This window comes from Podarcis filfolensis, assembly GCF_964270895.1.
Source record: "Podarcis filfolensis genome assembly, chromosome: 7".
Lineage (NCBI taxonomy): Eukaryota > Metazoa > Chordata > Lepidosauria > Squamata > Lacertidae > Podarcis > Podarcis filfolensis.
The window spans coordinates 3,643,701-3,668,005 of record NC_139603.1 but is presented as its reverse complement, the minus strand read 5'-3'; the positions used below and the strand labels follow the sequence as shown (position 1 = coordinate 3,668,005).

The 24,305-nt window shown below is 43.3% G+C and overlaps 1 protein-coding gene across 3 annotated transcripts in view; it reads right to left on the bottom strand.

Moving 5' to 3' along the window:
- Positions 1-24,305, bottom strand: part of CXXC5 (CXXC finger protein 5) — a 74,000-nt gene that overhangs the window by 13,080 nt on the left and 36,615 nt on the right. Inside the window, exon 2 of one of the 3 annotated variants that reach the window (XM_083624502.1) lies at positions 2,493-2,711. The gene's annotated coding sequence lies outside the window, so the exon portion shown is untranslated. Of the gene's footprint in view, positions 1-2,313; positions 2,454-2,492; positions 2,712-24,305 lie in introns of those variants that run through there. The other 2 variants (XM_083624501.1, XM_083624503.1) reach the window with 2 other exon arrangements.

Here is a 24,305-nt window from a genome sequence, read left to right as displayed (position 1 = left end):
GCAACAATGGATAGGGAACGAGCCCAGAACAGGGTGTCTACAGCGTCCTGTTGGGAACTGACTTGACTGAAATCATCCCTTTTCTCTCTTCTGCCTTCTCTCCCCCATCTTCTCAAGACAGTCCAAGACAGCCAGTGGTTCCAGCACAGAGATGCTGCCAAGCCAATGCTACCAGTATGATCTGAGCTACTCAGGAGGATATTACACTGGGAGAATTAATTAAGGAGCAGCATAATTTATTTAAATGTGCACCTATACTTACAAAGTAGCCTATGCAAATGTTACACATATCTGTGTGTATGGGCCTGCGCCCTGGATCTTTTAAGGCCTTAGCAACATCTCTAACAACAACAAACAACAAAACGATGACCAGTGTCCCACACAGGCAGCTCCTTGCCGATCAAGTATTGCTCTTTGCATTTAGAGAAGGATTAAAACCACATATTATGGCGAGAGAAACACACATTTGGTCACAGAAGACTTGAGAGGGGCTGCCTGAGGGTGTGCTTGGCTTGGAGTCCTCATGACAACATGCTAGGCCATGAGCTGGAATTCAAGGGAAAAGGAAGCACGGGGAGAACAGCTGAAGCCGGGAGAAAATCCATCCGTTATCAGCGCTACCAGAAAAATGGAATCCAGCCACTTCCGTTGGCATAAGGCAATTTTTGAGAGTACCCTCTATGAGCTCAATATATCATTGCACAAACTGGCCAGAGGAAGGGATTCTTATTAAGCTTCCCAAGTTCCATTCACACCTCAAGCAAAAAACCTGAAGTTTAAAAAACATATGCCTATGAACTCTATACTTTAAAAATTCTGCAAGGCCCAACCCTCAAATTTTGCAGCTGGATTCGACAAAGTCTGTAGGTATCAAAAAAATTACCTGCAATATTTTGGATAGCTTTTGGAGATTTTTGTTCTCCCTCCTTCCCACAGAAACCTCTCTCCAAATCTTCTATGTTGTTAGCAATTTGGAGGGTGAAGAATGAAATGAAGAGGGAAAGAATTTTTCAGATTTTTCTCCACAGCCATATGGATTAAGTGGCACCTTCTTCCCACAGCCCAGAGATTGAGTTTGTCATGAGTTTTATCCAAATGGCATTAGAAGTGATGGTGACCATGGCAGGTGGAGCAACTGTTGCAGCTGGATTCTGTGTGTGCTTGCACAAAAATAATTCCCACCGAATTTCAACAGGACTTACCTTAAGTTAGTGAACATTGCAGCCTTACAAAGCAATCATTGGTGTGTGTTTGTTTTGTAAGCATACGTACACACACAGAGGTAAGTATGCATTGGGCTGTACCTGTAGTCAATTAATGCTACACATATAATACTCTGTATTAATTCAGTATAGCCACCACAACCTGATTCTGTGCTCTCCATCATTAATTCACTCAAAGAATGCTGACTCCACATGGCCTTGCTATCTGCCTTCGACTATTTACAGGATGCAGCGTAGTCCCCCTTCATTCATTGCTTGTGTGAATGGAGCATCATGGAATACTAGGGAGCAGGGTGGCACTCCTGGCCCTGGTGGCAAGCCTGCTGCCTCGCCCTTATTTAAACATATGCATGTTCATGTGGTCATCTGCAAAGAAGAAGCCTACACATGGAATAGCTGCTTGTGGACAGGATTGTTCCATGCAGACCACCATGCTGACATCTAGGGGCAGGGTTGGTTAGCGCTTGTGTGTTATCCCCTTCACATGTGACTGGGAGTGGCCACCGGGACCATATAACACCAGTCCTAAAAGATCTTCATTGACAACCAGTGCATTTCTGAGCACAATTCAAAGTGTTGGTGCTGACCTTTAAAGCCCTAAAAGGCCTCAGTCCAATATACCTGAAGAACCATCTCCAACCCCATCGCTCCAGCCTAGACAATAAGGTCCTCCTCCAAGGGTCTTCTGGTGGTTCCCTCACTGCAAAAAGCAAGATTACAAGGAACCAGGCAGAGGGTCTTCTCGGTATTTGCACCCCCTGTGGAACAACCTCCCATCAGATGTCAAGGAAATAAACAACTATCTGACTTTTAGAAGACATCAAAAGGCAGCCCTGTATCGGGAAGTTTTTAATGTTTGATGTTTTAGTGTGTTCTGGTGTAGCCGCCCAGAGTGGTAAAATTAATAATAGTAATATTGATGATGGTGATGATGATGATGATGATGATGATGTAAAGAGTATTGCATACCCTGTGGGGCTCATCAGAGGCCCCAACACTGCATGTAAAAGACAAAACTTCTGCTACACGATCACAGATCTCTCTCAGAATAAACTTTTCCAAACTGTTGGATCTTTCTGCATCCACCAACCTCTGGTTCCGCCCACTGGATGTGTGAATCCACACAAGCCAAGGGATTTTGATCACAGAATAATCAGTGGTGTAAACTTGTGAAGTGAAAGCTCCCCAGTTCTGTCCTCCAGTAGACCACACGTCTGAAATTAGTCCAGTGCCTTATTTAATGAGTCTTTGATCATAGTAATAATCTACCTTAGGATTTCAGCTTGAACAGAAAAGCAGCAGAAAGGTGGATGGTCTGTTCTTCTACGGACCACAGCAGATCGCCACAGGCTAAATTATAATCCACGTGAAAGTCATCAACAAATCCATGGATCTGTCCCTGGAAATTGGAACACAGAAGAAAATGATAATTATGGCAGCAATCATGGAAGGGGGAGGAAATGCTTGTATGAAGCATTTGCTACTTATCTGCAGTGTGCAAAGGGCCAATTCCCTGTTTTTATTACTCACAGGGGCCTCACTCTCAAGGGTTGCCAACTTTTGAAGCATGCAAGTCCTGTAGTTGTCTGTTTCACAGCAGCTTGGTATCCAGACGTTAGTAGGTGATAATGTTTACTGCCATGCTATGAAAAGCTTTACCTGATGACTTCTGCAAATCAAACCTTTGTTTAAATACCCAGGAGCAAACCAGGCCATCTCCTCACCTTGATATTTCGGGGGGGTGGGGGGGAGTAAGATTGTGTATTCTTTTTTTCAAATCAGTATCATAATCTCAAACTCAAGAGGAGGAGCATCACTCAATATTCCATGTTAAGGCAGCTACTGCGCCCCCCCCAAATAAGGCAGAGATCCCACAGTAAAGCAGGCAAAATTTAGATTTGTTCCACAAATAGTGCTGCAAAAACCGAATCAAAGACACTGGAGCTTGAATGAAGGACAAAATATGGGTTAAACAAAGTTTACTGGTTACCTTTCCATCCAAGAATGTTTTGCCTCAAAGGAAGCTGGAGACAGCAGAAAGGAGCCGAATGATGGCTGTTGTGGATGCGATGGGGTACAAAAGAGGCCATATGGAGAGTTGAGTGCATAAAGGAAGGGTGGCTAGCGAGAAGCAGAGGGAAGGAGTTTGATGAGAGTCACCAGTAAGCTGAAGGTCAGTCTACTGTTCATCATAGAATGACTGCTCAAAACATGGCCTGTTTCCTGGCTCCTCATCACATGAAATGTCTCACACCAAGTGATATTGAACTATGTACAGCAGCCCTGTGTCCCTCAGTAGACCCTACCTGGACTGCTAGGATGTCACAGTTTGGAGAAAAAGCTTACAGAGGGCCTAGATGCGGAAAGTTTATTTATACAAATTTCTGCAGCTTCCCCCATTTTGCTTCCCTCACAACAATTGTAGGTTTCATCTTAAATTACTAAAGGGGTTGTTGCAAATACCAGACTCCAGAAGCTGAATGATTTTTAAAAATACTTTAAAAAGGAAAGAAGTAAAATAATAGTTCCTCCCCCTGCTTTAAGAATACACCTAGAAGCAGTACTGCAGCAAACTTACAGTGCTGATTCTACACATGTTTACTCAGAAGCAAGCCCACATGGCACTTGCTCCCAGGATTGAACTCTTGAGGTTCTTTGTAGATGCTTTTGCACACAAATTTGGCAACTGGGGTCTAGTTGACTAGGGTTGCAACTGGGCTGCAGTTCATTATCGAGTTTGGTAGAAAGCGCAGGTGATAAACATGTTGGGGATGAGAGTCGTTCATTCCCAGAAACAAGGGTTTCCCAAAGCCGCTTGAAGCTGGTTTGTTTACAACAGGTGCAAGGTCACTCTAAAGAATGTTCCTACATATCCGTTTCAGTGCTGGACACAGAGAGATGTTTAGTCTGAACGCTGCTCTTGTGGTGTGAAGATGTGAGAGCAGGTCTGGCAGCTTTAGGGCTAGATGGAACAGTTTAAACTAAACCTCTATCAGGGAGGATAGATGGTTGTATCCTGTTGTAACTGTTATGTTTAAAGAACAACAGTAAAGAATTCGGTCTGTATTTGAATGTTTCCTGCAATTTATTTCTACGCTCCATGCTAGACCTGGAAGTCCTACACGCTTGGAAGCTGCGTGATACTCTGAAGAGGCCTGGTGCTTGGAAGTGTACTGGACCCAAAGATAAGGAGTCCCAAGAGGTTATGGTTAACCCCATAATTCCAACAAAACACAAGTTTCTATGTATGTCACCCACTCCTTTGAGTGGAATTGATATGCTGAGTGATGCCATATTTCCACACCTACATACTCCAACACGGTTGCGTCACAGCTCGTGTTAGTGGGACTCAAGTCTCTGAGCATAAAAATGAGTCAGTTTCCACAGTTCTCGCTGCCAGATAGACTGCCTCTGCTACTCTACCGTGAGTCAGCTCAGAAGCTGTTGTGCAAAAAAGTTATATATAGCCACACACCTCACTCACACTTTTCCCTCCTCTGCTATCTATATTCAGTGAATGACTGCTGTGTTTGTCTGGAGGTTTGAGGCCAAACTAACATATTTCACCATGTAATGGTCACCACCGCATAATAGTCGCATCCCCTCTTTTTTGGACCCTAAAATCAGTCCCCAGTGGGACATTTTGTTTTGCTCTGGAGTGTTTTGTTGTGCTCAACAGCATTTCCCCGCTTTTGTACATGAAATGGTTCTGGTGCAGCCATTTCCCAGGCCTGCCTGTGGGACATGCCTCTTGGCAGAGCCGGCCCTCAGCCCATGGAGGATGAGGCAGCCCTGCGCGGGAAGCAAAGGTGGCAGCGGCTGAGGAGGCCTTGCCCGACAGCTGGCGATGGAGGAGAAATGCAGCAGCACAAGGTCTTGCCCGGAGGTGGGCAGCTGGGGCTCATGGATGTGCCCAGCGCCCAGTAACTGCCTGCGCAGGGAGTGAGCGGCAGAGGGGCGCATGCCTGAGGCAGGGCCTGTGCAGCAAGCCCCATTTTTTCCGAGTGGGGCTCGCGGGGCAGGGTTAGAGACCTAGGCTAAACTATGCATTTACCGCATAACAGTTGCACCCCCCTTTTTTTAAAAGAAAAATCAGCATTAAAAATGCAACCATTACGTGGTGAAATACAGTATTTGGAACAGAGCAGCTACGTTTATATTATCCACATGCCTGTCATATTCACATATAAAGCAGAGGATGCAATGAAGACAAGAGGAGTCTGCTGGATCAAGTCAACGGCTCCTCTAGCCAGCATCCTGTTCTCACAGTGGCCAACCAGGCGCTCCAGTGGGAAACCCAAAAGCAGGACCCAAAAGCAAGAGGACTCTCCAGCCCCCCATGGCTTCCAGCAACTGATGCTCTGCAGCACTGCTGACTGTGCAGGCAGAGCTGCACATGGTGAAGAGTGCATGGGAGAGGGACGCAAAAGCCTCTCCCCCTGCATCTTACCTCACAGCACTTTATTGTTTCTCAGAGTTTTCTCACAGCCTAGCTCAGCGTTGCTACTGGAGCAGGGCTGAGGGAGAGCGCAGGGAGCCAAGGCACAGAGGGCTTTTACCTTCCCTTTCCTCAAATGTTGCTTCCCATGTAAAGAACAGCTCCCACCTCTCCTTTCCCTGTATACGAAGAGGCACATATATGAATGCCCCTTCATGTTGTGGCTGACCGACAAAGTCAAGGAGAAGCCACAGCGCTGCCTCAGTAGGCCTGGGCACACCATCCAGAGCCCCCACATCCTGTCAACGCAAGGAGGGGGGAGGGCTGAGGCTGCCTGTCCCGCCACTGACCTCCACATGTTGCCAGGAATGCAAGAAAGAGTTCTCCATGAGGAGATTAGGGCCATGGCCTTGGGATGCTGCTCCCCTCCATGTCCTGGCTGAATGCATGAGCTGGCATGTGAGAAGAAGGTGAATAAGCCTATGAGCAAGGCTCCAATATCTGGCTTTTTCCTTTAATCCATCGCCTTAAAAACATGTTGAATTATGTCAAACTGGGAACAGAAAAAAATAATTTTATTTTATCAGCTTTTGAAAAAAATGAAGGTTATTGTTGCTTTCAGCAACCAGCCATAATGATTCAATTAAAAACAACTAGCCCATATACAGTAAAATCTCCTGTACTATCAACAGCAAAAGACAGACAACCAATTATCTTTATATGCCTATTTCACACACACGTGCTTGGGATGCGTGTCCTTTCCCCCCCACCCTGGTTAGACTATTAATGCACATTTGCCTTCTTCTTTTGACAATCTCGCGTGGTATCTTCTTTCTCCACCTCCCTTTCTGTCCAAGTTGTTGTTGTTAATTAAATATATATACTGCCCTATAACCTGATGACTCGGAAGACGCAGCGGCAGAAGAATCTCCCACAGGATACACTGGGATCTAAAAAGCCAGAAGACTTCTGAGCTAGCCTGATCAAAATGGGCCGACGGGGTTCCACCACCAGGTTCCATCCTGACTAAGTCATGGTCTTCTGGGATGCCAGGCTCTGCCCAGTCAGGCTTTCCCTAGTCTAGCCTAACTCCATCTCCAGGCCCACAATGATCCAACATCCAAGGACATGTACTTTTTAAAATCAAAAGTTGCCTCTGCCTTTTAAGACTGATTTCTGCATGAGAAGGAAGCAGAGGACATAGAGCACGTGCAGCAATCCTAGAAAGGCCCATATAGCCAGCTCTAGCTAATATGAGTTCTAGTTCCTAGTTTGCTGCTATTATTATTATTATTATTATTATTATTATTATTATTATTCACTACTACTACTACTACCCCACCTTTTTCCCTGACAGGACTCAAGGCAGCTTTTATACAGATAAAACAAGAACCGCTAAAATCCTAGAAAAAACAATCATTGAAAACAATTAAACACGAATAGAATTTAAACTATATGCTTATATAAAATCTGTTTAGAACATTGCAATAAGAACAGGAAAGCACCATCCCTTTCATTAAAAACCGTCAGTTCCGCAAACCCTGTTGGAACAAGGAGGTCTTCAGCTGCCGGCAGAAGGACAAGGAGGGAGCCAGTCTAACTTCTCCAGAGAGAGACTTCCGAAGTCTGGGAGTAGCCACTGAGAAGGTCTTCTCCTGTGCCCTTACCAAGCATGCCTGTGGGGGTGGTGGGACCGAGAGAAAGCCTCAAGGTTCTCAAAACCCAGGCAGGTCCGTATGAGGGGATACAATCTTTCAGATAGCTTCGACCTAAGCCATGTAGGGCTTTATGGGTTATAACCAGCACTTTGGATCATGCCTGATGACCAGCCCCAGTCAGCAATCTGGCTGCAGCAATCAAGCCATTAGGGTGTTTTCTCTCACCATTAACACTCCATTATGTCAGAGCAGTTCCAGCCAATGGCAAAAGGGGGTGGGGAATCTGGAGTGGCAGACCTTTTTTAGTACAGTGGTACCTCAGGTTACGCACTAAATTCGTTCTGGAGGTCCGTTCTTAACCCAAAACTGTTCTTAACCTGAGGCGCGCTTTTGCTAATGGGATCTCCCGCTGTCGCCGTGCAGCCGCGCGATTTCCGTTCTCATCCTGCGGCAAAGTTCTCAAACCGAGGTACTACTTCCGGGTTAGCAGAGTTTGTAACCCTAAGTATTTGTAACCCAAAGCATTTGTAACCCGAGGTACCACTGTATATTAAATAGATGTAGCTATAGCAAGTATGTATAATTTCTTCCACAAATCCTTGGAACCTCTTCAGCTGTTTTTTCAGAAGTAGAATAGGAAGCAGCCAAGATTTCTATTGCATATTGCATGGAAAAAAATTCTTGGGAATATTCTGAGCAGAAATAAAACCACACATAAGCTACATTAGTTTGCCTTTGGACATACCATACCAGAAGGAGCTGACAGAGCTGTTACAGTCTACCGGACCGATAATCCACAAACTAAGATGGATTCATTGTACATGGCAGATTGTAACAGCTCCAAAGAAACCATCACTACCTGCTGTATTTATTCCCTTGCTCTTTAAGGGGCCCAAAACATGGGATTTCAAAGATAAGGTGCACTAGTTGTTCTGATCTGCTGCACACATAAACCCTGCCAGGAACAGAGGGGGGCGGGGGACACAGCAATCTCCAGACAAAAATAAGCACTATTACATTTTCAGTGTTCTGCTTCAAGGACTGAAGTTACTATGGATGACCAGAGATGGTGGATGCACCTCTGCAAGGATTTACAGAACCATTTCCACTGTGATATTATCACACAAAACACATGGGAAGATAAAAAATAATAATTCTACTGATTTGGTCAAGTATTTCCACAACTACGGCACAGGCTTCAGTTTGTTCCATCTGGGAAAAAGAAGCACGCTTATTTACTTAAATCAAAAGAATTTGAAACTGGTCTGTTTCCATGCAGCACCTTCAAAGTTAGTTTCATCATAGGTCTAAACTCCATTCAGGGTTGTCATCCACCAAAATTAGGTCAAAGGGTTTATTTTGAACACATACCATGCTTTTAAATGTTTATCTTCTTTGTAAAGCTGTCAGGCTCAGGGCGTGAAGCTGCTACAGGTAAAGGATCTTTTAAGACTGGAACTAGAACAATTGCACAGCCTGCTCATGTCATCTGAAGGTTATAAACTGCCCTAAACCTGGTGAAAATTCACACTCAATACCATTATAAAGATGTAACATTTATTCTGTATTTAGCAAAACATTTATAATGCTTGAATTTAAGAAAACCACTATGTGGTTTACAGAACTATTTAAAAAAATAAAATTATTGATAAAACCTGTTAGAAATAGGTACTTTAAAATATTCAAAAGTTGATTAAAATCAACAGCAGCTAAAATGAAACAGAAGACATGTAGCTTCTGCATGTGTGGATAGACTTGTCAAAACAAAAATGTTTTAAGCAGCTTCTGAAAAGAGCCCAGCGAAGGCTCCTGCCTACTGTCCCGAGATAGCGAGTTCCAACGTGTAGGTGCTGGAAGAGTGATTTCTTACACGTGCAGAATCAGTATTATGTGGTACCTGCAAAACTGCCAGTTCCACATGGTCCCTTAGGTAAGCCAGAACCACTCTAGCACAGTGCCACAGTTCTCATGCCACAGAGCTGCCCAGGTTCATGTGAGGTGTTCCATGAGGTTTGAAGGTAAAGGTAAAGAACCCCTGACAGTTAAGTCCAGTCGTGAACAATTCTGGGGTTGTGGCCAGCATGACTAAGCCGCTTCTGGCGAAACCAAAGCAGCGCACGGAAACACCGTTTACCTTCCTGCCGGAGCAGTACCTATTTATCTACTTGCACTTTGACGTGCTTTCGAACTGCTAGGTTGGCAGGAGCAGGGACCGAGCAATGGGAGCTCACCCTGTCGTGGGGATTTGAACCGCCGACCTTCTGATCGGCAAGCCCTAGGCTCCATGAGGCTTACTCCCAGGTAAATGCGTACAGTATTGCAGTTTTGACTGAAGCCAGCTTGAAAGAAGATTCTTCAGGCTACAGAGCATAAAAACCAGGAAGTACTCTTGGAGGTGGTAAGGTTTGTTGAAATAACTTATTCCCACAACTGCCAAAGTTTTGCACAGCTCCCTACGCCAAAGTACATAATTGGGATTATGTCCTCCAGCTGTAAAGAAGAAGGAACAGCTACTAGCTGAATTAGAATGCTGAATTAGAATTCATCTTTCCAAGATGAATATCTCCCAGCAAGGGACCTATTGCATTGCCCCATGAAACAGGATAACCACCATCAGAACAGAATAGGGCATCCTATGCAGGATGCCCATAGGATTTTCTGGCCCTGTACACTGTATGCGGATTGGTCCCTCCAACCCACTGAAAGTAAGAGGGCATAGATTTGCGTCATATGTAGATACATGTCCAAAAGTATCTAACAGACAGAATGTGAACCTGCAAAGCTTCCGTACTCCTAACAAAGGCATGCAAACTCTACAAGCTTAAATGATCACATTTTTTTTTTTAATTTTTATTAACTGGCCAATCACATCAAATTAAATCACATCACATAAATTCCAAATTACAAAGCCAATTTTTAAAATTTTGTTGGGGGAACCCATACTTCAAGATCCAAAGGGGGATTCAGATCATCTTCTTATTACTGCGTTAATGTCCAAATCAGTCCCAATCAGTCCAAACAAAATTCATAATTCTATCCAGTCTTATCTTGGTGTTTCCACATCATATATTGTTCATATAATTCCTATTTTTCCTTTACGATCTCTTCTGTTAGTCTCCTTAAGCCGATAAGCAAAATAATAATCCTGTGTGGATTTCCCGTTCCTCCACTAAGTCCAGATGGTTTCCATATATCTCCTTCGTAGATAGCATCGCTCTTTCCATCATAAATTTGGCATTTGTCGCTCTTAAGTCCCACCGAGAAGTTGATCCACGATATGTAAACAACTCTATTTCTCTCTTTCTCCTCCCAGACCCAAGAGCTCCAACAATACCTCCCAAAATGGCGACGGCATTTTTAACTGCGTCATTCCAAAACTCTTAGCTTTCCAGCTTCATCTTGAAACATTGCTTTGGTTCGAAAGTTTATCTCCACACAGCCTTAAATCCACAGCTTAAGTCCTTAGTTTCTGACTCATTAGGGGAGGGGATTCTTGTTAAATCACATAAGAAAAAGGAAGGCAGGTTTTTTTCCCCTCCCCCCTCAGTCATACCATATCTTGATGTATCTTCTCATATTTTATTCTTGTCTTGTTATCAGAGATCTCTTCTGTCAGCAGTCTTTACTCCCCTTTTTCCTTGAAGCATGTGCAATTTATCTCGTCCAAGTTGTTTCTTTTGAAGATGCTTGCAACTAGCGGCGCGAATCAGGGACGGCGTCCAGGAGTGCCGGAATCCCACAGGAGGGCTTTGTGCCTAGTGCCCCCACCCCCACAAATTTGGGGGTGGTACAGGGCACAGCAGGCAAGGGCCGTCCCCCCCACAATCCTGGGGGGGTTAAGGAGGCTAATTACCCCCATCATAGCCTCCAAATTACCTCGTGTGGGTCGGAGAGATGTTATTGTCAGCCATCTTCCGATGCGCCACCTAGTGGCCCCCCCAAATGATCACATTTTAACAATATACTTCCCTGTTGTCAGGGAATCAGGAGCAGGAGCACTGGGGAGAGAGGATTGGGAGAGCGAAGGGGAAGAATCCGAGGGCAGCGTAGGGGAGTATGACAGTGGCCCGAGAGATTCCATGAGCTTCTCCAGCGAATCAGAAGATTCCCAGAAGGGGGCGCCGATGGTCAGGGCAAGGGGGGTCCCAGGGGGGACGCACCAGAAACAAGGAGCCAGAGGGGAACCCCAAAGCAGCAGTGGAGGCTCGGGACCAGTTTCCCCACCAGAGCGTAGTGGGGGGGAGGAGTCACATGTGTCAGGGGCAGTGTCTCCTCCAGAGAGGGAGTCAGGGCTGACCACGCCTCCAACGGAGGGGAGGTCAGTTGCAGCTAGCCCCCCCGAAGAGGGAAGCAGTGCCAGCAGCAGTGGAACGGTCAGAAGGAAAGCTGCTGGCTGGGCGCGCGCGCCAAGTTCAAATGTGCAGGCGCGCGGAACAGCAGGAGACCCGGATGGGGAACCAGCTCCTAAAGCCCGCCGGAGGGAGGGAGAAGGCTCAGGGGAATCAGCGGGAGAAGAGGCTAGAAAGGGCGGAACCCCGGCGGGCAGGCGGACCCAGAGGAGGAAGGAGCAGCGGAGAAGGTGGAGCAAGGCTAGAATCTTAAATTGGTGTCAAGGGGGAGGAGACTCAGACGGAGCATCAGTGGTCTGACACTTGAGACGTGGGGCTGCGCGCTGCGGCTCTGGAAGTGAAACTGTACTTCAATAAAGACTTTTATACTTAACAACGAAGCAGCATTGGTCCTTTGTGAGCTGGGACCTAGGGTAGCCCTGACACCTGTATTGTAACCCTAACAGAGAGGCCACAGCTCAGTGGTTGAACACATGCCCTGGATGCAGACGGTCTCTGGTTCAACTCAGTATCTCCTGTTGAAGGTTCTCAGGTGTCAGAGCTGGGGAAGACACCTCAGCCTGAGGCCCTGCTGGGCCTTGCGCAGTCCAAGATGGCAGCACTGGGTTAGCTGGACTAACAACATGATTCAGTAGAAGGCAGCTCTATAGCGTAGCATTTTAATAAAGATGCAGCTTGTGCTATGTTACAGAAGTTTGTTGGCTATACACAGCAGACTACAAGCCAAAGCAAGATACTTATAGGCTAAAAAGAAGATCTCTGCAGTCTTAACCAAACGTTCACCACAGGCAAACAAGCAGCAACAGTGACTGTCACAGCCTGCTCACCTGCTGGCTCTCTTGAGTGAACTGCGGCCATGACAATGGAAGCGAAGAGGAGAAGCGCCTGCCTGCTCACTCTGGACCAGTGAGCGAATAGTAGCAGCAAAGAAGGGAGCCCACAGGGCAGGGGAGCTATCAAGGAGGGCCCTCAACTTGGCATCAGCTCTGGAGAAGCAGGGAGAGCATGTTGTGCCACAACTCTTGCTCTTTGCACTATCCTGAATGTACAGTGGCTTGTCAGATTTGGGGATGGCAAGCAGAGAGCAACAGGAACTGAATGCCGTTGGTAGACCGGCAAGCTGGTGATGAGCTGCCAGTCAGTATTATGTCTCTTTGGGAAAAGTGTGGGTGCTAAAATGAGTGCCAACAGACTTCATGAATGTGCAGGGAAAACAGCTGCCTCTTACTCCACAAACCATTTACTGGCCCTAACCCGTCAATTGTGTCAACTTCCCCTTCCCCTCAGGATCCTGTGGGATATGATCTGATTGCACCAAAAGTGAATCGCAGGTAGGGAGGCATGGTGGACTGTGCCTGAGGGGAAGGAGAATACAACTGAAAATCTGATCTACCAAACAGGAAGACAACATCTTCTGTGATCTGTTCAGCTGTAATGGGAACAACCTTCAGAGTGGAAAGCCACCTAATGAGGCATCTCAGGGAGTCATGAGAAACACACTTTGTCCTGGTTCACACGTAACACAAAGCCAAACCATGGCTTCCCATGAACTATTGCGGCCACAGCACACCTCTCGCAACCCTGCTGCTGACCCAGGGTGCAGTGACTGCTGGGTTTAGCTGAAGCACAAACCCAGGCTTGTGATTTCTCTCACACCAGACAAACCATGAGCCTGGGCTCCCAAGGAGTGCAGTGGCTACGATCTTCACCCTAGGAGCCCACACATTTGCACTTAGCCATGATTTGGCTCACCATTACATGTGAATACACCTGCAACGTTTGGAAGCAGAAACAACCGATGAGGCAAATTGCTTGTTGGAGGGGGCAGCCTCCCCACCCTTCCTTTTCAGTGCCAGGAGACAGCAGTGGATGTGGGGGTGTCACAGCTAGCACTGCGTAAGTGTGCTGTTGTTGAGTCACCCCAGCTGATTCCAGCGTTCACCCTCTACAACCATCTATTCAGCAGCACGCTGTCTGAGATACTCCCATCTGCAGCCCCGTCTCCCATTGCCAAGAGATGCAAGCAGGAAGGACCTTCTCTCCCCCCCTCCCCCCCACAGCAGCTGCCTCATCAGTCACAGTTTTCACCTTCTCCTCCTGCCTGCTCTTTTAGCCATTCCTAGGCCATGAAGGTATTGCTCTGCATTTTCAGGCCCTTTAACTAAAGATGCTCCACTCGGACTTTCTGAATCTTTACTCACCCTTCCCTGTTATCTTTAACACCAACACTCCTCTTAGATCTTCCTCCAACAGCCTGCCTTTTCTGACCAAAACACCCATCCCCCCAAAATCTAGCCTGTGACTCATTTAAGTCTCCAGGTCCTTGATTTGGCTCTCATCCTAATCTAAATACACTGCAGACAGCGCTCTGTTGTGCTCTCCTCTCCTGAAATGCTAAGATGTGACAATTGACATTCCTGAGTGATGTTTCATTACATGATCAGGCAAGTGGATAAGACAGCGTTCACTGGAGCAAACATGTCACAACTGGTAGGAGGATGGAGGTGTGTTGGATAAAGCACATGTGATGAATGCAGAGGTGCCTGTTTCCCCACACCATCCATGGTGTGCCCCCATCACCAGCCAGGGCTTCCTACCACATGCCAAGCCATTTCATGGTCCACATGGAAGAGACATCTATTTAGGAAAACTGCCCTTGCTTGAAGCAGCCCCCAAATAGTGACACTTTCTTTTTTCTGACTTAGCCTTTCCAGCAGCTTATTCTGCATTTATACTTTTCAATAACAAATGGAGACAGGACAAAGTTCCAAAGGATAATGCTGATGCCTCGCTCTCCCCTTGTCCTGCTGATACAGAATGTTTTGCCAGCTCTCCTAATGCACTGCAGAGACTCTCGGCTCAGCTGAATAAAGAGACGAGATTCAGCTACAGCAGGAGGTGGGAAGAGAAGGCCCTGCCTCATGAATATTCAACTGAAGCTCCAGGCCCCCAGCTAATCCTTAAAAATTTTCACTCCAGAGGGATCACAAGAGTTCAAAATAGAAAAGGCCGTATATTGTGGATTAGTAGACAGAACCCATCCCTTCTCCTCGGACAGACAAGAGCCTCAAGGTGTGGCTTGCTTCTTTATTTTGTTACTCAAATGCTACCATTTGATATCCCTCTCTTCTTCAATATTCTCTATGGACTCAAGTATCCTATTACTGCATATTTTAATTATGGGTGTTTATCTTTTAAAAGTTTTAAACAATTCTATTAATTGTGCGCCCTAATTATAGTTGTTTATATTTTAATGCTTGTGTGACATTGGTTTTGAAACTTGTGAACTGCTTAGAAGGCTATTTTGGCATTAAGCAGTATAAATAATAATTCTTGCCTATTATTTCTAAGTCTGTTGGTTCTCCCACTGAGTGTCATGTAAGTTTGGACTTACAATCATAGTCATATTGGGGCCCAACATCAAATACTGAGTATAATATACAACTTTACTCATGGCAAAAGTTGTGGAAGGAGGATTAAAAATTTACGGATTGTTGTACGTTGAAAGAGAACTATATGAAAATGATGTATCGTTGGTATTTGACTCCTATAAGATTAGCAAAAATGTATAAAAACACTTCCAACTTACATTGGAAGTGTAAGGAAAAAGAAGGCACATTGTACCACATGTGGTGGACATGCAAAACAACAAAATAATTCCGGGAAATGATATATAATGAATTGAAAAAATGATTAAGATAACCTTTGTCAAAAAGCCAGAAGTTTTCTTATTAGGAATAATAGGTGATGAAATACCAAAGGATTTTAAAAGACTGTTTATGCATGCATCAACAGCCGCAATAATGCTTTTTTCCCAGAGATGGAAGGAAAAGAAAGTCCCAACCAAAGAAGAATGGATAACCAAGATGATGGACTATGCCGAAATGGCAAAAATGACCATGAAGATCAGACACCAAGATGAGAAGAAAATTAGTAAAGAATGGGGGGGGGGGGATTATAGAGTACCTTAAAGATCACTGTAGATATTTAAAAACATTAGCAGGATTGCTATAACATTTATAATGTAATAAGGTTAAAGATAAAAAGTGGATATAAAATGAATTTGGAAAATGTAATTAGATGCAGTAGAAAGAATAGACAAATATTTGAAACCGGGGGAGGGGGGGCAGGGAGAAGTCCGAAGATTCAAGTAATCTCAGATGTGTGAAATTTCAAAATGATTTAAATATAAATAATGCTGTTAAAAATGAAAATTTCATTTTAAAAAAACAACCCACCAATCATTTTACTTTGTAAAAATGAGAGCTGAAACTAGGTGTGTTGCTGAAACGAGGTGCGTTGCATTTTTGACAGTTGTCAAAATAAATCCACCTTGGATATTCCTGATTATTTGGGAGCAAGGTCAACCAAACACATGCAATATCCAAAAGTGAGCTTAAATTGGCAAGAACATAAAAAGAGGCTGTTGGATCAGACCAATGGCCCGTCCAGGCCAGCACCCCGGACTAAATGGGACGTACCCATGGGAAATCCGCAGGAGGGACCCAAGCGCAAGGGCACTCTGCCCTACCTCCTGCCGCGTGGTTTCCAGCAACTGGTGTTCAGAAGCATTACTGCCCCTGACAGTGGAAGCAGAGCATACACATCTTGGCTAGTACCAATTGATGTCCTTAAGGTAAAGGTAAAGGGACCCCTGACCATTAGGTCCAGTCGTAGCCGACTCTGGGGTTGCAGCGCTCATCTCGCTTTATTGGCCGAGGGAGCTGGTGTACAGCTTCCGGGTCATGTGGCCAGCATGACTAAGCCGCTTCTGGCAAACCAGAGCAGCGCACGGAAATGCCGTTTACCTTCCCGCCGGAGCGGTACCTATTTATCTACATGCACTTTGACGTGCTTTCGAACTGCTAGGCTGGCAGGAATTGATGTCCTTATCCTTCATTAATTTGTCCAATCCTTTTTTAAAGCCATCCAATCTGGCCGAAGCCCACACACATGCACAAAGTTGTGTGCTGGTTTGGGGATGATGCATGAGAACATTTAAATCAGCAGTTCTCAACCTGTGGGTCCCCAGATGTTGTTGGACTACAACTCCCATCATCCCTGAGCTCTGGCCTTGCTAGCTAGGGGTGATGGGAGTTGTAGTTCAACATCATCTGGGGGCCCACAGGTTGAGAAAGGCTGATTTAAATGATTACATGCATTTTAAATAGTGCTTTTGCCGGGTTGGAAGTGAAACTCCATTTTGCAGATTTGACGTTCAGATCTGAATCTTCACATTTTACATTAAGTGATAATATTCACTGTTAACTTATGACGGCATCTATTTTGTCTAAGTTTGAACCATTAAGATGACGTGTTAAACCTTTCCAGTAGGATCTCTGCCAGGAGGCAGTTCTTCATTTTTGGTGGTAAAATTCATTCATGCTGGTTCAGTGCAAAGCAAAACATCAGCATTTAAAACCCGAACAAAACCTTCTAGGATACCCCAAGTGTTAAGGCACAGCGGAAATGCAAACATTGTAGCTTATTTTGGAAGGAATAAACAAAGAGCCATGGAAAAACCGAGTTACAGAAATGAGAACTAACAAGGTAGAAGTTTGGAGTGCAAATTCTGGCCCCTTCTGGAGCCTCAGCCCAGGCCCCTCCTTGCACATCATCTGCCAGCCTGGGTCACTTAGAATGGTGGGCGGCTGCTGTGTGATTCCTAGACCAAGTAATCAGATGGAGCGAAGCTGTTTTGCTAAGCTCCATTATTGATGGGCTGGCAGATGGTAATCAGATTTCCTGACCAAGTGTCCCTTAGTTAGGCTAAAAAGAATGTGAGAGCTCACCTCCCTCCTGTTGAAAGTAGTGGCAAACATTCCATTGGCTTAAAGCAGAGCCTCACAGAGACCAGTAGGTCCATTCTGCTGCAAACCCAGAAGTAGGTGTTTTGGTTTGTGAACTTTGTCTTGGAATAAGAACATATTTCACTTCCTGTTGACTCAATTTGGAAATTGAGTCCTCCGCTGCTATGGGAAAGCACACCTTGGTTTAAGAACACTTTGGTTTAAGAACGGACTTCCGGACAGGATTAAGTTCGTAAACCAAGGCACCATTGTAATGTGTTTTAAGATAATGTTTTAAGTATCAACTTTCTGGCTCCTTGCTTCTTCCTAAAATATTCTAGCCCCACAGCATGCTTAACTGCTGATGTTGGGGTAGAAATCAAATTACGAGAATATGCATTTGAATTTCTGCAAGGAAATTAAGAGTTAGGAGATTTTGCTTGAAAAACTCATTACCACTCTAATGTAAAGTAAACATCATCTCCTTCCAAGGAGCTATAATGGCTTCTTCCTGTCTACCACAGAGAAGGCAAGGGCATTTTCAAGAAAAGTCCCCCTGTTTGCTACATTATGCTGTTATGTAATCAGCAGTAGCAGCACCACCTACTGCCAGTTTATAAGTATCACAAACATTATGCTACTATAGCAGGCGGGTGTTGGGGCGAGACGCCTTTGTGGAGTTAGACAATTAAAGAAGTCATTTAAAGACATTAAAGAAGACATTTAAAGAAGTTATGAATCAGCCGCTTTTTGCTGGCTGAGAGAATGGATGCTTCTTGAGAACACTGATGTGTTGGACTTAGAAGGCTTTAATAATGTCTTTCGGTGGCATGCATATCTGTGGTATGATAAGGTCAAAGCACATAAAGCGTTTAAAAACCATATTGTCAGAAAAGCACTGTTTAATGTTTGGACAAGATATAAGGATTTGCTTGAGAATAAAACCCCAAGGTGGCTGTCACCAATGGAAGCGAAGGCTCAGAGAAAGCTCAATATGGAGGCTAAATGGCCGAAATATTGGGAAATTTTGGAACAAGAGGGAGACAGATTAAAACTGCAGAGTTTTGAAAAATTAAAAAATAGAGTGCGAGATTGGCTTCATTATTATCAGATAATGGAGGCATATAATTTGGATAAAAAAATTGGCTTCCAGGTGGAAAAATCAAAATTAGAAACAGAACTGTTAGACTCCAAAACTAAGAATTTGTCAAGAATGTATAATCTGCTGTTGAAATGGAATACTCAGGATGAAACGGTGAAATCTGTTATGATTAAATGGGCACAAGATGTTGGACATAACATTATGATGGCTGACTGGGAACAGTTGTGGACCACAGGTATGAAATTTACGGCATGTAATGCCTTAAGAGAGAATATAATGAAAATGATATACAGGTGGTACATGACACCAGTCAAGCTTGCGAAAATTTATCACTTGCCCGATAATAAATGTTGGAAATGTAAAGAGACTGAAGGTACATTCTTTCACCTTTGGTGGACATGCCCAAGGATTAAGGCTTTCTGGGAGATTATCTATAATGAAATGAAAAAGGTATTTAAATATACCTTTCTGAAGAAACCAGAGGCCTTTCTCCTGGGCATGGTCGGCCAATTGGTGCCAAAGAAGGATAGAATATTCTTTATGTATGCTACAACAGCAGCAAGAATACTTATTGCAAAGCCTTGGAAGACACAAGATCTACCCACCCTGGAAGAATGGCAGATGAAGGTGATGGACTACATGGAACTGGCGGAAATGACTGGCAGAATCCGAGACCAGGGAGAAGAGTTGGTGGAGGAAGATTGGAAGAAATTTAAAGACTATTTACAGAAACATTGTAAAATTAATGAATGTTAGAATGATGTTGGAATGAATCTATGTGATTTTAGCAAAAATGTAACAAAGATTTAAGAAAAATAGACTGTTAATTGGTGAAAGGAGGGAAAGTAAACTTATATTAAGATCAAGATAAATTTTCAGGATGAAAATCTGAAGAGAGGGAAAGGATTTGCTGAAATGGATAATTGACTTAGAATACAAAAAAGGGAGGTGTGTGGAGGTCAGGGAAACAAGCAAATGAAAGACAAGTCATGGGAAGGTTCGATTTGTTTTTTTTTTTCTTAATTGTTTCTATTTTTCTGTTTTTTATTGTGATGTGTTGTTTTGCTATTGTTTAGTTTGGTCTTTCCTCTTTTTTCTTTTTGTAAACTTAAAACTTCAATAAATACTATTAAATAAATAAATAAATAAATAAATAAATAAATAAATAAGTCTGCACCCTGGGGCCAGGTAGCCAGGCACAGAAAATTCAATGATAATTTGCCCCTAGTTGCATCACATCACCAAAAGTACTCATGGAATGGATAACTATGCCCAAAAGATCAAGCCTTTAAGGAACAACATGAAGGTGATCAGTTCAGGCAGGTAGGCTGGTGCAAAACAGGCTGGTACTGTGGATAAAATTATTATTGTTTACTCAATGTTATTTCCTGCCCTTCTCCGTTAGATCCCAGGATCCGTTTACCAAACTAATTAAAATTCAATAGTTCAAAACTGTAAGTCACAGGGTTCCTGAAAACACACATTCAGTTGTCAAAGACCAAGGTGAGAGGAATAGGAAGGAGACACTAAGTTTGGGTGGCATGCATATTTGTGGTATGACAAGGTTAAAGCACATAAAAGTTTTAAAAATCATATTGTCAGAAAAGCACTACTAAATGTCTGGGACAGATATAAAGACATGCTGGAAAATAAAACTCCAAGGTGGCTGTCGCCAATGGAAGCTAAGGCAGTTAAAAAGTTAAATATGGAGTCCAAGTGGCCAAGATACTGGGAAATTTTGGAAAAGGAAGGGGACAAATTGAGATTGCAGAGTTTTGAGAAATTAAAAGGGAAGGTGAGAGACTGGTTCCACTACCATCAAATAAATGAAGCGTTTAAACTGGACAGTAAAATTGGCTTCCAGGTGGAAAAATCAAAATTGGAGACAGAACTGTTAGAACCCAGTACTAAGAATTTGTCCAAAATGTACAATTTGCTGCTGAAATGGAATACACAAGATGAAACGGTTAAATCGGTCATGATTAAATGGGCTCAGGACATTGGTCATAATATTTTGTTTGCTGATTGGGAAAAGTTGTGGACCACCGGGATAAAATTTACGGCATGTAATGCCTTAAGAGAAAACATTATGAAAATGATATATAGGTGGTACATAACCCCAGTCAAGCTTGCAAAGATTTACCATGTGCCTGACAATAAATGTTGGAAATGTAAAGAAACTGAAGGTACATTTTTTCATCTTTGGTGGACCTGCCCGAAGATTAAGGCATTCTGGGAAATGATCTATAATGAACTTAAAAAGGTATTTAAATATACTTTCCCCAAGAAACCAGAGGCCTTTCTCTTGGGTATTGTCGGCCAAGGGGTGTTAAAGACGGATATAACTTTCTTTATGTATGCTACAACAGCAGCTAGAATACTCATTGCGAAGTACTGGAAGACGCAAGAACTACCCACACTGGAAGAATGGCAGATGAAGGTGATAGACTATATGGGCTTGGCAGAAATGACGAGCAGAATCCGAAACCAGGGAAGAGAAGCAGCGCAAGAAGAATGGAAAAAATTCAAGGACTATTTAAAGAAATATCATAAAGTTAATGAAAGTTAGAATGATGTTGGACTGGAAAGTAAATGGTTACTATTAGCAATGGTTAAGACAAGGAAAATAAGGAAGAATAGTCTAAATTTAAATTAAAATAAGGGAAGATTTGCTGAACAATCGATAAGAATTTGGAATACAGAAAGGGGAGGCATGAGGAAGTCGGGGAAGATAGGATATGAAATTAGGATATGAAATGATACATGTTTTTTGTTTTGTTTTTGTTTTTGTATGTTTATGTTTGTTGTATTGTGTTTATATGGAAAAATAAAAATATTTAAAAAAAAAAAAAAAAGGAGACACTAAGAACAGTGCCAGATGATGAGGGAATATTCTCGTGAATGAGAATATTCTTGTGAATGAGAATATTCGAGAATATTTTGTCCTAGAAAGTTCTCCAGAAAATATTCTCCAAACTGTAAATTCTAAGGAAAGAACTAGTTTTACAACACACACTTAAAAAATCTAGTAAATAATAAGTCAAGCTATGATATTGCCAGTGGAAGTAACGAATAATGGGTTTTTTTTATCCAGTTACATTACTGGGCATTGTGTCATTCACCATTCGCAGTTCTGAAATGTGAGCTACAGAAAACATTTCTTTAGTTTTAAACATGCTATTCATTTAATTTGATGAACATTTGAATTCGTATGTATTTCAACCATATGTAATAGCCTTTTTTCTATTTTGGTGTGACCTTATTCTTAGCAATTCTATACCCTTGGCCATACAGTGTGGGGTGTTTTTGTGGTTTTTTTTACAGAAAGTAGCTTTAATGCATTATACCAGGCATAGGCAAACTCCAGGCCTCCAGATGTTTGGGACTACAATTCCCATCATCCCATCATTAGCTAGGGATGATGGGAATTGTAGTCCCAAACATCTGGAGGGCTGGAGTTTGCCTATACAGTACCTGCTTTATACACTTAAAGTACCTAGGCCTATAAAATTATGTGTAACAGCATGTGAGGTGGCCTTGATTTAAACAGTTGACATTTCTGTATGTAGATATGCTTATTAAAGAACGTACTCGTGTAGCGGACCTGAGATTTTTTTATACTGTATTCCTTTTACTTTAAAAGTCATACACACACAACATAATTAGAATTCAAGTTGATGGTAAATATATGGTAAGTTGCAGGCTTAGTGATTAACGTGAGTCATTCGTGTTGAATTTTCAATTTCAAGTTTGGTGCAAAAAATCAAAGAATGGAATTCCCGGCATTGCCCAATTGAATAAACGTATCTTTACAGTTTTTTGTTTCCATCTGAACAAGTTTACCTATGAATAAACATGTGTATTAACTAATTATATCATTTTCAATGCATTAAAATTATATCATTTTCAATGCATTAAAATGAATATTCTCCTATTTTAAATAAAAATTCTCTAAGTCTCACTAACTGAGAATATTCTTGAGAATTTAACATCACTAGACGCACTTCTGTGGGGAGAGAATTGCACAACCCAGGACCTGGCGTGGAGACTGCCCTCTCCCAAACTGCCCAAGGGCACCTCAGAGGATCCGATCCCCCAGAGAGAATGTGGGGAATGAGGCCATCTTTCAGGTATCTAGGGCCCAGGTCATTTGGGGCTTTAAATACTCGTATCAGCACCTGCTCGCCAGTTTTCTTCTTTAATTTAATTTTTATTACAGATTTTCTTGTATAGCAAAGGTACATTTAGCACCTCTGTTTTCAATTCATAGTCTTTTTTCACAGTTCAGTTCCATTCTGTGTGAGACACTGCTGTTGCAGACATCATATGCGACCGGGGGGGGGGGGGGAGAGGCAGGGAGAGAGCGCAAGGGAGAAAGAAGGGGAGATACTGATCTTTCATTCTATTGCATAGTGTTTGTGCAGGGTTTCTGTGTCAGGGTCACGTGAGTAGGTCTTTTATTTATTTATTTATTCGTTCATTCATTCATTCTTGTTGGCAGTGCAAGAGATTAGAGGGTCGGTACATGGTTGGTACATTCAGTTGGTTGCAGTCTGGTTTGTTTGTATGTGTGAAACGGTGGGGTGGGGTGGGGGATTGGGTCAGATTAGCCATATTGATTTGTACGCTGTTGGAGGGGTCAGGTCATTTTCCTGTTGAGCTGTATATGTGATAAAGGGGAGCCACACTGGTGTGAAGGCATCCTCTTTTGCTTGTGCCTGTGCCAATTTAATTTTGTTGGTTAACTTTTCTAGCAGGGCAGTTTCCCACACAATTTGGTACCAGTCATGCTCACCAGGCAGAGAAAAATACAAAGCAATGCCAGGTTGAATGTATGTATCTGGGGTTGAAGACCAAAGGCAGACTGGCAGGCCTAGTGTTGTTAAAGACAAGGTTGCCAACTGATCAAAAAGAAACTTGCCCGGCCTGCTCTGTAACTCAATCAGGAGGTAGATCTTTGCACGGAGTGAATTTGAGCACTATCATTTGTCAATGTTTACGGGTGAAGCTTATGTTAAAAACAGAGCAACCCTGGCAGGAGTTTGAACTCTGCTACTAAGTTTGATTTTCTATTGTGCTTCCCTCTGATCTTACATTTCTTTCTGAACTGGTAGCTAAAAAACTTACCCATGATGTTCCGTGACTCTAGCTTAAAGTTATCGGTGAAAAAATAAAATAAAAGCTTTGTCCTTTGCCAGAACACGCTATCACCTTAGACACCTGTATCTTCCTAAGAGTTAAAGATTGGTGCAATGGGACTGCAACAGTTTAAGTGCTGTTTTGGCCTCATGGCAAAACTGTATCTGTTATCATCTAACAGTGATGGCAGCAGATGGTGAGGTTAAGGAGATTAGGAGTAGGAAGTCTAAAGTACATCACATCCAGCTCTCGGCTTGTCAGACCTCCATTTTGGGAGACAGAGCTAATGGTCATTGCACACTTCCAGGCATTCAAAGATAAACCATCCTGTTTTACTCAACCAGTTTCAACTAAGATGAAAGGGTCATGCCCAGCTCCATATCCCAGACTAGAGGGTCAGATACACAGGTTGTGGAAGGACACACTTTTCAGATGTGACCTCTATATTATGGGATGCACTCCCTGACCATATGGTCCAGCAGCACATCTCCTACCCAGCATACAGAAAAGCATCCTAGAGATGCCCCGATGTTTTCTTTACAGTAGTGGTCCTTGTGGCTAACATTACAACAACAACAACATCATCAGAACTACATCAGAAATAGGA